At 43.8% G+C, this 19899-nt stretch overlaps 1 pseudogene; it reads right to left on the bottom strand.

The window, feature by feature from the left end:
- Positions 1 to 11054: 11054 nt before the first annotated feature.
- LOC101581848 lies at positions 11055 to 11514 on the bottom strand (annotated as a pseudogene).
- Positions 11515 to 19899: the final 8385 nt, after the last annotated feature.

Genomic DNA, 19899 nt, shown 5'->3' with positions numbered 1-19899 from the left:
GGCGGCGGCGCGGGGGGCGGGGGGTTGTTCCCGGGAAGGCGGGAGCGGCCGCCGCCCCCTTGCGAGCGGCGGCGGATAACGGGCCGGCCGCCCTCTGACAGCTCGGAGGTGCGCGGGCGGCACTGGCTGGGACCCGGCCGCGGGCCGTGGGCCGGGCGCCGCCGCATCCCAGGTGGGCCCTGCGCCGCGCCTGCCCTGCCGTGCACCCCTTACCTGGGCACTCCGGGCGCGACCGGAAAGTGCCCCCTGGAAGTTTCTGGCTGTTGCGTGGATGCCACCTGCGAGGTGCTTGACAGCACCCGGTGCGGCTCGGCCCGCCTCCCCAGGCGTTGGGGCGGCCGGGCGGGTGTGCGGTGCTGGCCGCGGAATTGAAAAGTAATCCTTCGCAGTTTGGTTCCGTGTGTTGACTGTGCGCGCTCTTGCCGCTTTGGGTATTCCTTGGTGGGTATGCCATTGGTATGGTCATTTCCAGATACTGAGTTGGCTCCAGAAAAATAGTGTCTCTCCCCCGAAGTTGTATTAGTTCTTATAACATTCCTAGAACTCTTGTATTACGTTGTTTTAAAAACATTTTAGTTAAGAAAAAAGCTTTAGAAATATTTGTGTCAAAGCATGAGACACAAATTTGTTTTATGTGCAGTTTCAAGTGTGTTGGACTCGCACATAGAGCAGCGAGATCGTTGCAGATGGCATGACTTTCTGATGCTTATTCAGGTCGCAGGAAAATGCAGGCATGTGTGTAAGTTTCGGTTTAAACTGCTCCGGGTGTTTTCTGCAGTTTAAGTGCAGTTGTGGAGCTTTGCGTCATATTGTTGCTTTGCTCAGGGTCCTGGGTCTCAGAGGTCGCCCTCTCTGCTGTCCGGAGGAGTGAAACAGCTGTAGTTCAGGGATCTAGGCTGAGCTTGTGGTTTTGAATCATTGGGCTTTTTAAGGACAGCGTTTTCTGCTGCTGGGAGGGGAGGGGACAGGGTGGTGGGAGGTCTGTCCAAGCAAAGCCTTTACTGAAATGTGAATAGTGTTTGCTGTACCTGGATGTAAAATGCAGTCTTCTTTCCTTCCCTTTTAATAATTGCTTATTTTAAAAAATTATTGGTACTGTATGAGTGTGAAATACAATGATTGCATTCAGCTTGGGGCTTGATACCTACAAATACAAGTACTGTATCTTGATTACCTTTAATGCCCCTGTCCCCTTTCTTCCGTCCTCTTCCCATGTCTACACAGTTTACTTTCATGTTCCTTAACATTTTCTCTTTAATTTTTTTTTTTTTTTTTTCTGGCACCAGTAATCAGACTCAGGACCTTGTATTTGCCAGGCAGGCACTTGTGCAGCTGAGCTATATCCTGGGCGCCCAACCTGCCTCTTTCATTTTGCTCTTTAGTAGAGAAGCCATGTGATACATCTCCCTGGTCTTTCTCCCTTTCCCTCCCTCTGCAGTACTGGGGTTCAACCCTGTCATCCACTCTCCAGCTCTTAAGCTACACTGAGCTACATCCCTGGCCACTCCCACCCCTAGTTTTGCTGTAACCCAGCTTCAGACCCAGAGCCTTTCCTCTTTGCTGTGTCCCAAGCCCTTTTTATTTCCAGACAGTGTCATGCTCAGTTGCTTAGGCTACTTCCTGCCTCAGCTGCCAAAGTAGCTGGGCTTGGAAGTGGGACGTGTGTGCCACTATGCCTGGCCAAATATATTTGTTTCTATTGATAAAACTGAACTGGTGGGGCTGGAGAGATGGCTCAGTGGTCTAAAGCACCTACTTGAAACAAGCTTGGCAAAGCACAGGGACCACAGTTCGATCCCCCAGCACCACATGCCAGCCAGCCCCGCCCCCTGGTGGGCTGAGCTGGCCACACACACACACACAATAAATAAATGTAATAAATAAAAATAAATAAATAATTTAAAAAAAAGAATACAAGATCTTAAAAAAAAAAAAACCTGAACTGGTTGGTGACACAATAGGAACCTTACTGTAGCCTACTGGTGGTGAATCTATGGCACGTGTGCCACAGATTGTTACTGAAAGTTCTAAAAGGTTCTCCACTGCTTTAGTCTTACACCATTCCAGGTTTTAATAATTTCCACTTACTTTATAATATTTAGTTAAGAGAAAACCCTCAGATATCCATTAAATCATACATAGAACAAAGTTTACAGAATGCTGTTCCAGGGCTGGGAATGTGGTTCCATAGTGGAATTTTGCCTTGCATGTGCAAGGCCCTGGGTTCAGGCCCCAGCACCTCTCTCACAGTCAAATACAGAGTGATATTGCAATATTTTTTGATCTCTTTTGCTCAGTTTCATTAATAAAATACTAAAAATATATATTGTAGTTATTGTGTACTATTGAGTTTTGACTTGTACTTTAAAACAATAAGCTTTATTTTAATTATTATTTTTTAATAAATATAGGATAGGGTCTACAGGGTCTCACTACGTAGATCAGACTCATAGTGATTCTCCTGTTTTCAGCCTCCCGAGCACTGGAATTAAAGGTGCACACCACCACACCCAGTCTCAAAATAATGAGCTTTCTTTTCTTTTTCTTTTGCGGAACCAGGGATTGAACTCAGGCCCTTGAGCTTGTCAGGGAAGGACTTATTCCACTGAGCCATCTCCCCGGCCTCTATTTTCAACTTTTACTTATTGTTTGTTGTTTGGTTTTTGATTTTTGAGACAGAATCTCACTCTGTAATACAAACTGGTCTTAAACTGGATATATAACCCAGGCTGGCCTTGAACTCACAGTGATCTTTCTGCCTCTTTCCAAGTGCTGGAACCACAGACATGTGCCACACACCTCACAGCCCATTTGGTTTTTTTTTTCCTGTGGCCAGCTCAGCCCACTGGGGGTGGGGGGGCTAGTGTGGCATGTGGTGTCTTCACATTTGCCAAAGCTTGCTTAAACAGGCACTTTTGCTGAGCTATCTCGTCAGTTCCAGGTGTTTTTTTGTTTGTTTTTGTTTTTTAAAATAATTTGCTGGTATTCTATCATAGGTTGGATTTTATTTATTTTACTGGGAATTGAACTTAGGACCTTGCACATGCCAGGCAGATACTGTGCCTCTCAGCATAGCTCCCCTTTTTGTATTTTATCTTTTGAGACAGGGTCTCACTAAGACACTGAGTTGCCCAGGCTGGACTCAAGATGAATTTGTGATCCTTCTGCATCAGCCTCCCAGAGTGATGAGATTACAGATGTGGGACATCAGCAGGCGGGGTTGCAAAGTCTTTTTTTTTTTTTTTTTTTAACACAGTTGTAGGAGTTGTCCTTGTTCAACTTCGCTTCTCCTTTTTTTTTTTTTTTTTTTTTTTTTTTTTTTTTTTTTGGTACTGGGGATTGTACTTGGGACCTTGTGGTTGCAAGGCAGGTGCTTGCACCACTGAGCTATATCCCCAACCCAAAAAGTCTTAATAATGTCATTCTGAAGGCTTTAAATTATTTTTGCAAGGGCAGGGGAGCTCTTTGAGTACCTTGTATGGTGCAAAACATTTACTTAAAACATTATGAGGACCAGCGATATATAGCTCAGTGGCACTGTGCCTGCCTGGCAAGCACTAGGTCCTGAGTTTAATTCCTGGTACCAAAACAAAAACAAAACAAAACCCAGTATCAGCAGGTAACAGCAAATGTGTTCAAGTCATATATAGCTCAAAGAGGCTGAGTGCTAAGGAGCATCCACTGGACTCCACAGAGGGTCACTAAACAAGATGGTGACTCAGAGAGAAAGCACCATCCTGGTGCTCTGGTGGGGCCACAGGAAGGGCATCACAACCCCTCACTCTATGTTGGGCAGTGCTGTAGGGCTTACCCAGGGCCACCCTCACCAAGGCTTTGTACACATGGTTAGCTTCCACAGAGAGATGTGTGAAGCATAGCTTACAGAGTGATCCAGAACACAACTGTGGTGTGCAGAGCATGGGGCACACAACTTTGTTGGACCCTGTGTTTGGGCAGCCTGGGCATTCACACAGCTCACACCTAGCTCCTGGGATTGTTAGAAGTCAGTGGAGGCAGAGCAGGCGCCTGAACGGTGCCTGGTTGCAGGTGGTAAGTGCTGTGTGTGTGCTCATTACTTCTTGGGAGGTTGGGCTGGTCTTTCCTAGGGACTTCGTGGAAATCCTAATCAGGATGCTGTTAAGGAAGCTTTTTTGGTGGAGAAACAGGATGTGCAGATAGAGATGTCAGGCGCAGGTGTGGGCCAGCCCATTTCTGATGGTTTCATGGGGTGGTCTGCTCTGCGCTGACAATAACGTGTCTGCCCAGAAATGAACAGTTAATAGGTGAAGCAGATTCTGAATAGATAGAATTCTTCTGTCTGTCTGTCTGTCTGTCTTTCTTTCTTTCTTTCTTTCTTTCTTTCTTTCTTTCTTTCTTTCTTTCTTTGTACTGGGAATCAAACTCAGGACCTTGTGCTTGCCAGGCAGGAGCTACCCTGCTGAGCCATATACCCAGCCTTGCATTTCTATTTAAAAAAAATTTTTTTTGGGGGGTGGCTTTTATTTATTTGGTACAGGGTCTCACAATACAGTGCAGACTCGTAGTGTTCCTCCTGTCTCAGCCTCTCCAGCGCTGGCATTACAGGCATGTGCCACCACACCCAGTTTTGAGGACTGGCTCAGTGCGGGCACAGCACGGCATGCCGTACCCAGGATCAAACCTGGGTCCTTGTGCTTGCCAGGCAGGCACATAGACCACGGAGCTCTCTCTCTCACCCCTGTTTTTGCAGTATGTGAAGGGCCAGGGAGATGGCTCAGTGGAATAAGTGCTTCCCTGGCAAGCGCAAGGGCCTGAGTTCAATCCCCGGTTCCGCCAAAAAAAAAAAAAAGAAGAAAGAAAGAAAGAAAACAAGGTTGCACAGTGCCTGGCACAGTCTACTTTCTTGGGCTGGGGAGATGGCTCAGTAGAATAAGCGCTTGCCTGGCAAGTGCAAGGGCCTGAGTTCAATTCCCCATTCCACCAAAAGAAAAAAAAATAAAATAAAAATCTGAATGTAGTAAGTGAAAAAAGCTTGTAGAGCAGTGTTTATAGCATGAACCTATTTTTGTACAGTACCTGTGTGTGTGTGTATTTGCATAGGGAAGTCCACTGTGGTGTCCATCAGTGCATGATGGCCGGTGTGTGGAGGCCTCATCTGTTTTCTTTTGTACATGCCTCAAGCTTTAGGGCTTTTGTACAGTGAGCATTGCTTGCTTATGGAACAGAAAGGTGAGTGATACTTACAATTTGATATTACTAATATTTTTCCTTTTTCAAATAAAATTATTTTGAGCTGTTTCTACCTTTTGGCAGCTAAACATTTAGGAATCATGTATAAAATAAAGAATTTTCACCACCAGAACTATCTTTTCTAATGAGTCCAAAATTACACCATGCATGCATTTTTTATAAAGCCAAGAATTCATCTGTTACTGGGACTTGACCTGTGTCAGTAGCTGTTGGAATATCAAATTATGTATGATTTACCTTAATGGAGGGCTGAGCTGGGAATTTAGGGCTATTTTTGTAATGTTTTTTTTTATAAGAAATGTTGTTTGGTATAGGGATAAAACCATGTTTTCAAGCTCATATTAAAATTTTAAAATCTGGGGAAACAAGCCTATTACTGTGGGACATTTGTAATAAAGTGAGTCTCAGCTGGGAGGGGGGTGTACATCTGTAGTCTTAGCATTCTGGAGGCTGAGGCAGGAGGATTGCTGTGAGGTTGAGGACAGCTTAGCCTATAGTGAGTTCAAGGCCACCCTGAGCTATCTACTGAGACCCTGTCCCCCCCCCCCAAAAAAAAGCAACGCTACAGAGGAGGAGGAAACCAATTAATAAGAACAAGACCACGCCGTAATGCATCCTGAGGGTCAGATGGTATGATTGCTGTGTGAACAGCCCTTGTGTGACCGTAGGTCTTTGGAGACATCAGGGTGCATATAGCAGTTTTTTTCTGGTAGTAAAAATTGCTTCTGTGCTGAAATGAGCTCAATCATAACTCTAGTTCACAGTTGCCTTCCTGACCAGAGGAGGTAGGTTGAATAAAATTCTAGAATGTCAAGTGATTTAAGATTAAATGGTTTAACTTAAAACACATTACTACTATGCAGGGTTTAGGAGTATAGCAGCTACAAGGCACCTTTTTGTGGGTTAGTGTTTTTTTTTTTTTTTTCCTGGAGACAGTGTCTCAGTATATAGTTTATATTTATTTATTTTTATTTTATTCATTTATGTGTGTGTGTGTGTGTGTGTGTGTGTGTGTGTCCAGCTCAGCCCACCAAGGGGGTGGGGCTGGCAGGCATGTGGTCCCTGTGCTTTGCTAAGCTTGTTCTAAGTAGGTGCTTTAGACCACTGAGCCATCTCACCAGCCTCAATATATAGTTTAAATTCTAAAAAATCATTTATTTACTTATTCATTTGTTTGGTACAGGGTCTTGCAACGCAGGTTGGACTTATAGTGATACTCCTGTCTCAGCTTCCCCAGCTCTAGGATTACAGGCATGTGCCACCACACCCAGTTTCCTTGGCTGGTACGTCACCTGGGGACCTGGGGCTGGCACGGCCTGCAGTACTGGGGATCGAACCTGTGTTCTTGTGCTTGCCAGGCAGGTGCTTAGACTGCCCAGCTATCTCACCAGCCCTTGATAGATAGTTTAGGCCAGCTTTGAACTCACTGTGTAGCCCAGGCTGGCCTGGCTAGTGCTGGGATTACAAGCATGTGCTACCATATCATTTTAAGGCCAGGCTTCTCCAGGTAGTCCAATTCAGGCCAGCCTCAGAACTTTGTGTAGGCCAGGTGGCCTCAACTAGAGATCCCCTTGCCAGGTGTTAGAAGTCAGAGGCAGGCCTCCTGTACTTGGCATGACTCAGGGTTGTCGTGTGTGCATTCCCATGTAACAACTGTATCAAGATACAGAGAACATTTCCAGTGCCCCCCAGTGTTCTTTGCTTGCTTTTAGGTCGTGCCCACCACTGTTAGGCTTTTGCACATCTTTGCACTGAGATGAGTCCCAAACTCTTCTTAAATTTGTTTGGGGCAGTATCTCCATTAGTTACTAAGTTATCTAGGCTGGGCTTGAAGTTGGGTTCCTCCTGCCTGAGCTTCCCAGAGTGCTTGGGTTACAAGTATGTGTCACCACACCTAGCTGATGGATTTTATTTTCTATTTAGTGCAGGGTCTCACTACATAGATCAGGCTTGTGATCCTCCTGTTTTTAGTCTCCTAAATGCTGGGATTACAGGCTCACACCGCCATGCCCAGTCTCAGTCATTATCTTAGTGCGGCGTCCCCCCGGGCAGGGCTGGCATTGCATGCCAGCGCTCGAACCCTGGTCCCTTCACCTGCATAAGCAGGCACTTTAATCTACTGAACTATCTGGCTGGCCCGGATTGTATTTTTGAATTTCATGTAAAGGGAGCTTTCTATGCTGGGGTTTGGTGTTACATTTGAGATGCATCTGGGTTACAGTAGTATTTGATTGTTTTTCATGGCATATAACTTTTCCATTGTGTGACTTTGACACTGTTTATTCATTCTAATATTGATGGGTGCTAGGTAGTTTTAAGGCTGATGTGAATTGAGCTTTTTCTGTACATTTCTTTTTTTCTTTTCTTTTTTTGTTTTTTGTGGAACTGAGGATTGAACTCAGACTCTTGGGCTTGCCAGGGAAGCACTTATTCTACTGAGCCATCTCCCTGGCCCCTGTGCATTTCTTTTGGTGGGCATGAGCCCTTGTTTGAGTTGGGTGTATACCTAGAAGTGGGATTGCTGAGTATATGTGGTTTGACCAGGTTCAGCTAGACTCTTCTCCTAAGTAGTGCTGGTGTATGCTTACTTTGTTTGTTTTGGCAGAACTGGACATTGAACTCAGGCCCTTGCACTTGCCAGGGAAGTACTTACTCTACTGAGCCATCTCCCTGGCCCCTTACTTTTTATAAATTAGCATATGGCAAAATATGTTTTGTTTTGTTTTTAGATGGCGTCTTTATATACTGGCCCAGGCAGGCTTTGAATTCATTCTTTTCTTTTCTTTTCTTTTCTTTTCTTTTCTTTTCTTTTCTTTTCTTTTCTTTCTTTCTTTCTTTCTTTCTTTCTTTCTTTTTTTTTTTTTTGGCAGACCGGGGATTGAACTCAAGCCCTTGTGCTTGCCAGGCAAGCACTTATTCTACTGAACCATCTCCCTGGTCCTGGCTTTGAATTCTCATATCCTCTTGTCTCAGAGTTCCAAATACAGCATAGACAATCATTGCCTTGTCCAACTTTCATTGTTTGATTAATTGAGGTGTGTGTGTGTGTTGCTGAGGGTCATACTCATGGCCTCATCTATGCTTGGCATGGATGGTTATTTGCCATGTAGTAGCACACACCTGTATTCTAGCACCAGGGAGTCCAAGGCAGTAGGAACCCATGGCAATCCTGCCTTAGCCTCCACAGTACTGGAATTGGAGGTGTGCACCACCACACTAGTTTAGCTGCCTTTTTTCTTTTAACTATAAACATCAATTTCTTTGAAATGACTTTCTTTTCTTGTTTAGATAGGATCTCACTTTGTAGCCTGAATTGACCTTGAACTCTCAGTTATCTTCCCCTGCCTCTTAAGTGCTAGGATCAGGCATGTGTCACTACAACCAGCAGAGTGAGTTTCTTGTAGACAGCTGCTTAACTAGTTTTTTTTTGTTTTTGTTTTTGTTTTTGTTTTTGTTTTGCAGAACCAGGGATTGAGCTCAGGTCTTTGCGCTTGCTAGGGAAGTGCTTATTCTACTGAGCCTTCTCCCTGGCCCCTTAATTAGTTTTTATTAATCATACTTTTGATTGTAATGTGTATATGAGATGTACTTTCTTTTTTTGTGTGTGTGTGGTACCATACTGGGGATTGAACTCAGGACCCTGCGCTTGCCAGGCAAGTGCTTATTCTACTGAACCATCTCTCCAGACCCAAGATATACTTTCTAACTTGAAGTCTTTCTTCATAAATTAATTACTAATTGAATATTTGGTGCTAGTAAGGAGTATTGCTTCTGTGAACATTGTATTGAATTTAGTTCTCCTCTTTTTTGTCCAATAGGTTTTATAAGCTGATGTGCTGGGCTACATTAACATGGAGATACATGTTAATGTATATTAACATGTATAATAATATTTTGTATCTCATAGGACCATGAAACATTTACTTTGTGTGTATGTGTGCATGGTTTGTTTTTTTTTGGTGGAACCAGGGATTGAACTCAGGCCTTTGTGCTTGCCAGGCAAGTGCTTATTCCACTGAGCTATCTCTCTGGCCCCAAAATATTTACTTTGTTTTCCAATAAAATTCAGTTTTAGTTTCTAAATTGCATTGGAATAATTCTGTTGATGTTTGTTGTATTGTACTTTGCTTATTTTAAGGAAATGGAATTTTTCCTTCACATATATTCATAGATTGTTATGTGAGGTGAACATTTTTCTCTTGTGTGTATGGGGGTATGTGTGTATTTTTTTTTTTTTTTAAATATTTTTCTGGTACCGGGGATTGAACTTTATGCAAGCCAGACAGGTGCTTATGCTGCTGAGCTGTCTCCTTGGCCCTCTCTTGAGTATTTTGAGTGATATATTGCTTATAGTTTGAAGCTGAGTGAAAAGTTGATGAATCTAGCTTCATGTGGTCCAGAATTTTTTTTTAATTTAATTTTGGTCCAGAATTTTTTTTTTTTTTTTAATTTTTTTTAATGTATTTACTACAGGGTCTACAGGGTTGCACTACACAGATTGGACTCATAGTGAGCCTCCTGTTTTCAGTCTCCCAAGCCCTGGGATTATAGGCATGCGCAACCACGTCCAGTCTCAATTGCTGTCTTGGTGCTCAGAACGCTGGGGATCAAATCCTGTCCCTGCATCTGGTGCTTTACTCTGCTGAGCTATCTGGCCAGCCCTGGTCCAGAATTTTTTTTTTTTTTTTTTTTTTGCGGAACGGGGGATTGAACTCAGGCCCTTGCACTTGCTAGGGAAGCGCTTATTCCACTGAGCCATCTCCCCGGCCCCCAGAATTTTTTAAACAAACTTTTTATTTTGGATTTTAAAAAATTATTTATTTATTTATTTTTGCTTACCAGGGATTGAACTCAGGATCTTGCAGTTGCCAGGCAAGCACTTACTCTACTGAGCTATATCCATGGCCCAAGGAATATTTTTATTTTATTCTATGTTTGTTTGTTTTGTACTAGGATCAAACTCAGGACCTTGCGCTTGCCAGGCAAGTGCTTGTGCAGTTCGGTTATCCCCTGCCCTCATATTTTTTTGGTGCAGGGAATTAAACCCATGACCACTGCAACTCTTAGGCACATGCACTTCAATACTGAGCCACACCTCTAGCCTTTAAAACCTGAGTGTGGTGGCGTGTTCCTAGATAGCTCCAGCTACTGGAGAGGCTGAGAAGGGAGGACCTGAGTCGGGGTGTTTGGGGCCTGTCTGAGCAATGTAGTAAGATCCCTTATTGAAGGGGAACAAAAGCATACACTGAAAACTTGGCTTAAAAAAGTGAAAATTAGATTTATAGAAAGGTCCTTAGCACAGTATAGTTTTCTTCTTTTCTTTTTTTTTTTTTGAGACGAGGTCTCACCATGTAATTCAAACTAGACTAATTTTGAATTCACTGTGTAGGCTATGTTGGGCTTGAACTTTGGAGAACTTTTTTTTTTTTTTTTTTCCGGAGAACTTCTACATCTGCCTCTTGAGTGCTGGAGTCTGCCTCCAGGTGCTGGTGCACACCTGGCTCTCAGTTTAATTTCTGTTTTTCCTTTACCAGCTTTCTTTGTCTACATCTTTGTCAAAATTTAAGGAGTAAATGTTCATTAATATCCTGTTTCTCTTCCAGGATCTAATCCAGAACACCACATTGATTTTTTTTTGTTTTTCATACCTGAAATCAAACTCAGGGCCTCTGGTTTGCTGGGCAGGTGCCATGCCGCTAAGCTATATCCCAGCCCTTAGAGAAGCTCTTTTTTTAATATTGATTTAGTGGCCAGAATTTTTCTTTTGAAGTATGTAAATTTACATAGTTGGGTAAAAAATAAATTTGAGAGAAAATAGATAAAATTTAATATGGTCTCATATGCCCTGAAGGAGGTGGTGCCAGTTTGGGGGTAATCTCTATGTCCAAGCAATCACCTATTTAGAACTTCTGTGACTGCAGAGTCGTGGAATCATCATCCCTTCTGTTAGACGTGGTGCTGCCAGTCTCCTTAACTCACAGCCAGGGCTTTTCAGATCCATGAAAACAATTGTGAAATTGAAGTATGTACCTTTCCTTCCAGCTTCTGGGTAGACTTCTTTTACCAAGCTAGTTAATTCTTTCAGGGTTGCCTCCATCCAGGTACAGATCTGCAGCTTACTGGATGGAACGTTGCTGTGGGAGAACTTGTCCATTCGGTGGTGCCAAATGCTGGTGGTGAAGACCTGGGCAGTAATGGACATGTCTTCTCGCGATCAGTTGGCTTCTCTGGCTTTTTCTTAATTTCTTCCTGAGTAACTCGTGAATCCACCGCCATCTTCTTACTTCTGCCTACCTAAGAATTTTATTTATTTATTTTGGCAGAACCGGGGATCCAAGAATTTTTATTTTAATTCTTTTTAGTTTCTGGAAGTATGACGGAAAGATTTTTTATTTTCTTCAGAAGAGCTCTTCTTTAGAAGAGTGGTTTCACTTTCATGTTGTTGTTGTTATTATTATTATTATTATTTTTTTTTTTTAGGGAAGGGTCTACAGGGTGTTCAGGGTCTCACTACTAGATTGAACTTGTAGTGATTCACCTGTTTACAACCTCCCATGAGCTGCGATTATAGGCGCATGCGCCACCAACACTACACCCAGTCTCAACTGCTGTTTCACTGTGCCCTGGAGGTGGGACCAGATGGAACTGAGGTCCCTGGACCTGCTTGCCAGCACTTTAATCCGCTGAGCTATTTGGCTGGCCCTTACTTTCATGTTAAAATCAAGTAGCCCTATTAACCATTCATAGTTTACTGTGGTCTGCATTGTTCCTGCAGAAATAGTTGGCCTCTCCTCTCCTGCGAAGATAGCAGGAGAGCCATAGTGAGCAACCTCTGGCTGGTTCCCTGGCCATGTGGTGGTGAAGCTGCCTTCCTTCCATTATCTATCTTCACCTCCCTGTCCACTGCTGTTTCCGCACCTGCCAGGCTGGAGGTCCCATATGTGCTGCTCTGTGCTGTGGCCTGCTCTTCCTGTCCTGATAACTGCTATTCCCTCAGAGAGAGTGGTCATGTGTTGACCCTGGTGGGCAGGGAGGTAGGCCTTCCTCTTGGACCAGGTTGTTTCCTCCCTTCGGGCTTCTTTTGGTGCCTGTCCTTGGCTCCTTCACAGCGCTTAGGCTGCTGGGCATGAAACTCAAGGTCACACACTCAGGGGAAGTGCTCCAACACTGAGCTGTGTGCAGTCCTAGGGTGTGTTGTGTAGGCTGTATTGTGGCTTGCTCATTGCATGGCACTTGTTTGGCAGAGGTGCTTCCGCAGACCACCTACCTCCTTTTCCTCTGGAACCTCTCTCTTGTCTTCTTTGCCTTCCTACTTAAAAAAAAGCACTTATCCTTCTCCCAGAGTTAGTTGTAGCTGGGGATGCAGCTCAGTGGTGCAGCACCTGCCTGGCAAGCACGAGGCTCCAAATTCAATTCCTGGTACAAAAAAACAAAACCAACCAACCAAAAAACAGCAACACCGCGCGCGCACGCACACACACACACACACACACACACACATCCTATACTGCAGAGCTTCTGTTTTGTTTTTCAAGGTAGGGTCTTGCGGGCTGGGGAGATGGCTCAGTGGAACAAGCACAAGAGCCTGAGTTCAATCCCTGGTTCCGCCAAAAGAGAAAAGAGAAAAAAGAAAAAAATAGAAATAAAGCCTTAAAAAAAACAATTACACATTAAAAGAAAAAAAGATAGGGTCTTGCTGTATAGTTTGGGCTGGCGTTGAACTTGAGATGATCCTTCAGCCCAGCCTCAGCCTCCTGAGTGCTAGAATTACAGATGTGCACCACCATGCCCAGCTCTGCAGAGCTTCTTAATTACTGGATTTTATCAAGTCTTTTAATTTATGGAAACTCAATGTAGAATTCATGGGTGCTTTTATCCTCTTCAGTATGTCTTGTCCTTCTCCCCTGGATCTTGAATCTTGAATCTTTTCTGTGGAGTCATTTTCCTTATGATAGGAATTTTGAGTCTGTCTTCTCTTCCCCCTCCTCAGTGTCTTCCCTGCACTGCCTGTAGCGCTGGGGATTGAACCCTGGGCCTTCACACTTAGCTACATCTTTACTCCTTTTAATTTTGAATTTTGAGGTAGGATTTCACTAAACTGCTCAGGCTGGGCTCAAGACTTTGGATCTTCCTGCCTCAATTTCCCAGTGTGCCGAGATTTGTAGGCCTGTGCTCAGTTCTTTCTCTCCAAATTAGACTTCCATTATTGAAACTGTCCTAATAATTTGGTTGGAAACTGTCTCATTGCTATTTGTTTCTCAATAAAATTATGGAAAAACATTAGACTTCATTTGGTATATAATAGCATATGCTGTTGATTTCTGATAATAGTTAGAAACTGAAGTAGGTCAGTAAGCCTTTAACTTCACAGGTACTCACTTACCAGAATGATGATTTGAGGCCTTTTTTCTACTCCGCTGAAAATTTAGCTTGGGCATGTTGAGACTGAATTCTCTTTATATAATGAAATAGTGCTCAGGCTCTATTGGTTTGTTTACTAAGCTAATTTATCACAAATAATTTTTGCCTAAATATTGCAGGTCAGCTAAAAATATTATGTTATATATGTAATTTTGAACATTTCTGATAATTTTATAGTGGTTCTGGACTGCACTGTGTCCAATGGTTTTAATGACGTATTGTCTCCTGCAGTGGAGTCTGAAGTGTGATGTGTGGCAGAGGCATTCCAGGAAGCACGTATGAGGATCCTGGGGCTAGAGGAAGAATTTATTAGTACTTATGTATTGTTTGTGCGTTTTTGAGAGAGTCTTGCAGTGTAGTCCAGGCCAGGCTTGAACTGCCTGTATGGCCCAGCCTGGCCATGGACTCATGATCCTCGTGATATAGCCTCCCAAGTGCTGGGATTCCAGGTGTGACACCAAGGTAGGCGGTGCTTGAATTTCTTTTTTTTTTTTTTTTTTTCTGCAAAACTTTATTCCGGAGGGGCTCAGTCCTTCTTGGCAGCTGCCTTCCTCATGGCGGCCAGCACGTTGCTCAGCTCCTCACGCTTCCTCTTGGCGCGGATGTGCGTCCCCACTCTTTTCTTTTTTTTCTTTTTAAATTTTATTTATTTATTTGTGTGTGTGTGTGTGTGTGTGTGTGTGTGTATGTGTGTGTGTGTGGCCAGCTCAGCCCACCAGGGGGCGGGGCTGGCTGGCATGTGGTGCTGGGGGATTGAACCGCGGTCCCTGTGCTTTGCTAAGCTTTTTCTAAGTAGGTGCTTTAGACCACTGAGCCATCTCACCAGCCCCCCACTCTTTTCTTGATGAACTTGAGGGCGCGCTTGTCCTTGGAGACCTTGAGCAGCTCCATGGCGCGCCGCTCATAGGGGGCGAAGCCGCACACTTCCCGGATCATGTCCCGCACGAACTTGGTGTGTTTGGTGAGACGTCCGCGGCGGCGGCTGTGCCTCGGTTTGCTCACATTCTTAGTTACCTTGTGGCCCTTGTTGAGGCCCACGGCCATGGGATAGCGGAGGGCCATGGCTACTCTTTTTCAATGGTTGCTGTGGCGGAAGCGAATTTCTTTTCTTTTGTCTTTTTTAATGTGTTTGGTACAGTGTTTCACTATTCACCTCAGACTCGTAGTGATCCTCCTGTGTTCAGCCTCCCCAGTGCTGGGATTACAGGCATATGCCTGGTCTCAGTGGCTGGCTCAGCATGGGGCTTGTGGTGCCTGGGATCAAACCCTAGTTCCTGTGCTTGCCTAAGCAGGTGCTTAGTCTGCTGAGAAATCTCACCAGGTCTTCAAATTTCTAAATAAAGATATTAAACTTTTACAAAGTGGCACCTACTTGATTTGCATTTCAAACTGTCTGGGCCTCACGGGCAAGTGTGCTCACTTGACATGCACAGCTGTTGAGGCCTGGTCGAAGGGACCTGTTGTGTTGTCTGCTTGTAGTGTGACTGGCCTTCATGGGGCAGGGTATCCTCCGAGGAGCCCAGGCTCAGGGACTACTGATGCGCAGGTGCTGGGGACCACAAGACTGCTCTTCCTGCTCAGCTCCTTGTCAGTGGTAATGAAGGTAGAGCTGAGTGTCAGTCTTGGAGATTATTTGAAATGCGTGTTTATTTTAATTTTATTTCTTTGGAGACAGTATCTCGCTATTTTAAAGTTCAGGCTTGACTTGAGCTCACTACTAGTTCAAATTGGCCTAGACTTGCAGTGATTCTCCTGCCTCAGCCTCCTGAGTGCTCGGATTATAGGGGTATACCATCACAAATTAGGAATAGTTAGTGCATGTACATAACAGGGCTTCATTGTTATATCCTCTTTCCCTCCCAGCCCTCCCCCTCCCCTCCATCTCTTGATCTCCTTCCCATTTGAAGGAGACCTGTTTCATATTATCTTTTATTTTGCTCTTTTTTTGTACTTTTGTTTTCTCACACACAAGAAACCATGTGACGGGGCCTGGGAGATAGCTTAGTAAAATAAGCACTTGCCTGGCAAACGGAAGGTCCTGAGTTCAATCCCCAGTACCACCAAAAAAAAAAAAAAAACAAAAAAAACAAAAACAAAAAAAACCTTTGGGGCTGGAGAGATAACTCAGAATAAGCACTTGCCTGGCAAGCTCAGGGTACTGAGTTCAATCCTCGGTACTGGGGGCTGGGGAGATGGCTCAGTGGAATAAGTGCTTCCTTGGCAAGCGCAAGGGCCTGAGTTCAATCTCTGGTTCCACCAAAAAAAAAAAGAAAGAAAATAAATGCCTGGTACTGCAAAAAAGAAAAAAGAAACCATGTGTATTTAAACTTGTGTGCCTGCTTTATTTCATGTAATATTATGACCTCAAGGTGCATACAAATGACTCATTTATCCTTCTTTACAGTAGAGCAGTACTCCATTGTGTGTTAACAGCACATTTTCTTTCTTTTTTTTTTTTTTTTTGACGGAACCGGGGATTGAACTCAGGCCCTTGTGCCTGCCAGGGAAGCGCTTACTTCACTGAGCCATCTCCCCGGCCCAACAGTACATTTTCTTTCTCTGTGTACCTGTTGATGGACGCATAGGCCACTTCAGGAGTTACTAGCTATTATGTGTAATGCTTCAATAAGGAATGTGTATTTATGTCCACTTTTACTAGTACTTATCCATGCCTGAGGAAGTTATCATGACTTGAAAAGCTAAGGAAAGTATGTAATACGGTTGACAAAATAGTATTTCTTTTTTTTTTTTTTTTTTTTTTGGCAGAACCGGGGATTGAATTTAGGCCCTTGAGCTTGCCAGGGAAGCGCTTATTCTACAAAGCCATCTCTCCGGCTCCTTTGGTTCTTTTTAGACAGGACCTTACTATGTATCTCAGGCAGGCCTTGCACTCACTATGCAGCCCAAGGTGGCCTCAAATTCATGGTGGTCCTCTTGCTTCAGTCTCCTGAGAGTGGGGTTTACAGGCCTGTTTCATTATGCCTGGCTTGCAAGATATTTTCAGAATAAGCATCCTGGGCTGGAGATACAGCTTAGTGGCATAAGTGCTTTACTGGCAAGTGCAAAGGTCCTAAGTTCGATCCCCAGTACCACAAAGAGAGAGGTGGGCAAGGGAGAGGGGGAAGAGGGTGGACAGACAGAGAGACAGGACCCTTTTTCAGCAGAGACTACCAACAAAACTAGGCAGGCACATATGCCTACCCTAGCCCCCACCTGGGTCTCATTTTAACTGAAAACAAGACTGAAAAAAAAAAAACCCCAAAATAGTACATTCAGCTGTATAGATCTTGAGTTCTTTTTCCTCATAATGTTTGGAGATACAGATTGATTTTCAATATTTTTTGTTTGTTTGTTTGTTTGTTTGTTTTTGGTGGAATTGGGGATTGAACTCAGGCCTTTTCATTTGCCAGGCAAGCACTTATTTTACTGAGCTATCTCCCCAGCCCCTTCAATATTGTTAAAAAAGAAAATAAGTATGAAAAATTGTGTTTTGTTTTTGTGCATTGTGTTTCTGTATTTTGTGTTTGTGGGGGTTTTTTGGGTACTGGGAATCGAACTTAGGACTTTGTACTTAGTTATATCCCTGACCATTGTGTGCCTTTGTTTTGTGTTTATGCATTAAGTATGTACTCTGCCACTGGGCTACACCCTAGCCTTATTTTGTGTGATATTTTACAGTTCATAAATTACTTCCAGTGTCACTGTGGGAGGTACTGTTGAGCTCGGGGAAGTTACGTTGTGCGGTTCACAATGTGTGAGCACACATTGTGCTGACCAGAGTCCTTGTGGGTGCAGTTTCCCAATTGTCTCTATCAGCAGTGGGTATCTGTCCTGTCCTCTTCCTTTCATCTTGGGACTGTTTTCTAACTTTAGGATCAAGGCCCTCATTGCTGTCCAAAAATGTATTTTCTCCCATCCCCTCTGACCCTCTACCTCTGCCTCTAAGAACTACACTGTCTTTTAGGGCCTGTCCTGTACCTGCCTTTTCTGGTCTTTTTTCTGCCACAGAGGTGGTCACTTTTGTGACACTGAATACTGTATGTATATGAGAGAGAGAGACAGATAGAGCAGAGAGAGATTGGGCATTGAATGCAGGGCCTTTGCACTGAGCTCCATTACCAGCCATTTTTGTTTGTTTTTGAGATGGCGTCTTGTTTTGTACTGCAGGAGGCCTTAAATTCACTATGTAGCCCAGGCTGATCTTGCACTCACAGTAGTCTTCTTACCTCCACCTCCAAGCGCTGACATCACAAGCATGTACCACCACACTCAGTCCCCAGCTCTTTTAATTTTTCTTTTGAGATAATGTGGCAGAGTCATTAAGTTGCCTAGACTGAGTTTATCCTCCTGCCTCAGCATCCCACAGTGCTGGAATTACAGGCATGTGTGCCTTTTCCCAGCTGACACGTAACACTTTGTTTTTTTACCCACATTTTTTTTTTTTTTTTTAAATCTTTTGGAGACAGGTTTTGCTGTGCAGTTCAGGCTGGCCTTGAGCTCACTTTGTATTCCAGGCTGGTCTCAAAGTCACTTCAGTTCTCCTGCCTCAGCCTCCTGAGTGCTGGGATTACAGGTGTGCACCACCACAACGCCTAGCAAACCTACATATTTCTCTTGTTTTACCTTCATATTCAGGGCCAGGGAGATGGCTCAGTAGAATAAGTGCTTGCCTGGCAAGCACAAGGGCCTGAGTTCAATCCCTGGTTCCAACACACACACACACACACACACACACACACACACACACACGGAATACCTTCATATTTATTGTCTTTTATGAGATTGGAAGTTTATTAGATGAAATACGCTTAAAGGTGTAGGATCTTATTCAGAGCCAGTACATATTTGTTAAATGAATCAAATGAGATTAAGGGGGCTGGGGAGATGGCTCAGTGGAATAAGCGCTTCCCTGGCAAGCGCAAGGGCCTGAGTTCAATCCCCGGTTCCACCAAAAAAGAAAAAAAAAAAAAAAAGAAGTAAAAAATGAGATTAAGAATTCTGGGTTTTAAAAAGGTTGTATAAATATTTTAGTGTCATAGTTGTGTTATGGATGTTTTCTACCATGTGACTTCATTTACTTAATATTTTGGTTTAGAAATGAAGCAGACTGAGATATCTTTAAATGACATTTTCCCCAACTAACATCTATTAACTAGAATAGTCATTAACATCCTTTGTAAATGATAATGTTTATTTACTTTTTGTTTGATTTTTGTGTTTTGAGAGGGTCTCACTGTATAACCCAGGCTGGTCTCAGAGTTGAAGCAACCCTCTTGCCTCAGCTTCCCCAGTGCTGGGATTACAGGTGTGTGCCACTACACCTGGATTCTGGCTGGCTCAGCCTGCCCTGGGGGCCCGGCTGGGATGGCATGCGATGCGGGGGATCCAACTGCGGTCCCTGTGCTTGCCTAAGCTTGCCTAAGCAGGCACTTTAGTCTGCTGAGCTATCTCACCAGCCCCTATTTTATTATTTTTTTTAGACAGGTTCTTGCTATGTAGTTCAGGCTGGCCTTGCACTCACTAGGCAGATGAGGCTGGTCTTGAACTTACTATGTATTCCAGGTTGGACTCAAACTCTTAAATTAATTGTTGTTTTTTGGCACCGGAGATCAAACTCAGGACCTGGCACTTGCCAGGCTGGTGCTCATGTCACTGAACTATCTCCCTGGCCCCAGGTCTTGAACTCTGGATTTTTTTTGATGGTACTGGGGATTGAACTCAGGACTCTGTGCTTGCTAGGCAGGCACTTATTCTACTGAGTTTTCTCCCTCACCCTTTTTGATGTTGTTTTTGCCTCAGCTTCCCAGTGCTGGAATTACAGATGTGCACCACACTTGGCTTTGTAAATGATATTTTAAAATAGTAGGCATACACACTGCATTGTATAATGTTTGTTGTGTAATAATGAATAAAGAACATTATATGTGTAAATAAATTAGATTTTAAAAAGCAGATATTCATTAATTTTGTATTTTAGGGAAGGGTCTACAGGGTGTTCAGGTCTTACTACTGGATCAGACTCGTAGTGATTCTTCTTTTTACAGCCTACCAAGTGCTGGGGTTACGGGCATGCACCACCACTCCTAGTCTCATTTGCTGTCTCAGCACACCTGGGGGCAGTTCGGGGGGGGATCGAATCCCTGGCTCCTGTGCCTGCATGTGGGCTTTAATCTGCTGAGCTATTTGGCTGGCGCTTGTTTTCTTTCTTTCTTTCTTTTTTCTTTTCTTTTTCTTTTTCTTTTTTTTTTT

Source organism: Octodon degus, unplaced genomic scaffold, assembly GCF_000260255.1.
Source record: "Octodon degus isolate 3935 unplaced genomic scaffold, OctDeg1.0 scaffold00006, whole genome shotgun sequence".
NCBI classification, from domain to species: domain Eukaryota; kingdom Metazoa; phylum Chordata; class Mammalia; order Rodentia; family Octodontidae; genus Octodon; species Octodon degus.
This window is presented reverse-complemented; position numbering and strand designations above follow the sequence as displayed.